At 48.1% G+C, this 2573-nt stretch overlaps 1 long non-coding RNA gene across 1 annotated transcript in view; it reads left to right on the top strand.

The window, feature by feature from the left end:
* Nucleotides 1-697: 697 nt before the first annotated feature.
* Nucleotides 698-2573, top strand: part of LOC107199319 — a 4976-nt gene continuing 3100 nt past the window's right edge. Inside the window, exon 1 of the long non-coding RNA XR_004495725.1 lies at nucleotides 698-790. This is a non-coding gene — a long non-coding RNA (uncharacterized LOC107199319). The remainder of the gene's footprint in view (nucleotides 791-2573) is intronic.

Below are 2573 nucleotides of genomic sequence, written 5' to 3'. Positions count from 1 at the left end.
GTTTCCTTTTGCCACATAAAGAAGCTGAAACCTGCAGACTGCTGAGACACAGAGCTGCAGGCAGCCCCTGTGTGCCCCTTTGTGCCAAAACTGGCATTTTCATCCCAATACATTTGTGCGGGCATCTTAATGTGTCTGTGTTGAATATGAGATTCCAAATGCTTGTTTCCTTGCCTGAGGAATGCCTGGTGGATTTCCTTTCTTTTCTTCCAGTTACCATTGTTTTCAAGAACAGCAGCAAAAGCTTGATGAGTTTTGTTTTCTGGCAGCTGTGCTTAAGGGACCAACAAGCGCTGCAGAGATTATTCACCTAATAATTCTTGGAAGCAGTAGAGTTAGTATAGCTAAGTCTCCAAAATAGTCGTATGACAAAACATGTCAAGCTGGTGTGAATCCTCAGAGAAGGAAACATGCTTTTGCTGTTGTAGTTCCCATAACTAGTTCAGTCAATGAAATCAGCTGCCAAGGCAAGATCTGCTGGATGTTGGAAAAGCTGCATTGAGATTAGGTTTTTTCTCAGTATAGGACAGTCACCTCTACCTCTCTGCCAAGGCAGAAACTGCCAGTGCAGAGTGGAGCTTTAACAATGGGCTCTGGGAGAGCAGTTACAGATGGGAAAGAAACAGGTGGAGCCTTGTGTTTCCTTTTTCTCCAGCATCAACGGATAGCCACGGGAGGGAGACCAAAGCTGCGGCAGCACAACCTATTCTCACCATGCCTGTGTGATTTCCTGTGCTGCTGCCTGCAGACAGATGAGGCACGGCGCTGGTCTGCCAAGGAGCTCCTGCAGGTAAAATGCCGAGGGGCTGCAGGTGAAACAGTGACCCAGGGATGGGCTCCTCCTCCACTGCAATCCAAGGCAGCAGATGAGCCTTCCTCCTCCTGACCTGTAGGGACCTGTAAAGGTCACCTGATCCAAGTGCCCTGCAATGAGCAGAGAGATCTTTAAAGGGATCAGGATGCTCAGAGCCCCTTCCCACCTAACCTGGAATGGTTCCAGGGACAGGCCACCTACAAGATTTTGGGGCAACCTTTGCTAGTGTTGCACCATGGTCTGAGTGAAGTTCTTCCTTAGACCTTAGGGGCGCTGACTCGCTCCCCTTTTTCTTAAAAATATGAGCCCACATCCAGTTGAAACTGGGCCTGTTCAAAAAGATGTCCCACACTCCCTCAGAAGCCAGTTTGAAGATTTGGAAAGTGGCAATGAAGTTCCCTTGGGGTCTATTCTTCTCCAGGCTGAATAACTCCAAGTCTCTCAGCCTGTCCTCAGAGGAGAGGTGCTCTGCGCTCTGACTGTTTCTGTTGCCCTGTTCTGTAATTTGGTGGGGTGTTCAGTTTTATCTAATGGCAAGAGAATTGAAGTAGAGAAATCCAGATTANTTTTTGCCCCCCTGTTTCTGTTTTCTCTCTCAGTGCCTGCAAGGACTGGATTTTCTTCATTCCAACCATGTGATCCATCGAGATGTGAAGAGCTGCAACATCCTTTTCAGAACAGACGGCTCTGTCAAGCTGGGTCAGTTTATTCTTGGTCAGGTTCAGCCTTCCAGGGATGTGGGGTGTGGGGTTGCTTTCAGTGACTGCCAGCTCCCCAGAAATGGTGCTGCTGGCAGTGCAGGGGTCCCTGCTATGAGCTGAAGGCACAGTTGTGATGTGCACAGAGGTATGACAAGGTACCACAAGCAGTCAAGAGTGGCATTGGTCTGTGTGTGTGTGTGTCCCTACCAGAGGGAGGGAGCAACAATCTGAACCTCCAGGGGAATAAAGGCCACTGCTGTGAGCAGCGTTTAAAACCCTGGGTTTTTTGGGAGGTGGCCAGTACCATACTTCCTTGGCTAAGGCTCCAAGGAAACCTAGAATGGAAAGTTCTCCAGGAGATTCAACAACACATTCTGAGACTGGGAGTGGGCAATTCTTTTGCTTGGTTTCCTAACTGGAGCTGCCTTTCATGGTGTGTTGTTTTCTCCACAGCTGACTTTGGCCTCTGTGCTCAGCTCACCCCTGAGCAGAGCAGACAGTGCTCAGTGGCCAGCACTTCTGGGTGCAGGATGCCTGAAGTCGTGACAGGTCAACCATATGGCCCCAAAATGGACATATGGTCTTTTGGAATCGTGGGCATTGAAATGGTGGAACGAGAAGTTCCTTCCTGGAATGAAATTCCTGTCTTGGTAAGGAGAAAATATTCTCTGATCCTGCCGACTTTCTCACCTGTCCCATGTTCTGTGTGCCACGGGACAAAATGCCATTGCCATCTGCTGGCACTACTTCCACCAAGGTCCCCTTCTAAAAATGTCCCTGCAGCACATCAGCATCTGCTGGAGTTTGGGTGCATCAGAAGTGGCAGGTACCCAGTTCAGAAACGTGCCATTTTGTCCTTCAGCCATTCCTGACATTTCTCCTTTGCTTTTTGAACACTGTTGGAGCTTTGTCTCTGAAGGACAAGAATATTTCAGTGGAACAGTAAGGTGTGTGATGAATATCTTTCAAAATGGAGGATGAATCTTCCCAGTTTCAGTTTTACGGAAAAAGTAAGAAAAGAGGAAAAGGAAAAGAAATAGAAGTAGAAAAAGAAAAAA

The sequence above is a fragment of the Parus major genome, unplaced genomic scaffold (genome assembly GCF_001522545.3).
Source record: "Parus major isolate Abel unplaced genomic scaffold, Parus_major1.1 Scaffold574, whole genome shotgun sequence".
Taxonomy (NCBI): domain Eukaryota; kingdom Metazoa; phylum Chordata; class Aves; order Passeriformes; family Paridae; genus Parus; species Parus major.
Note: the sequence above shows the minus strand (reverse complement) of the source record. Positions and strands in the feature narration are given on the sequence as shown.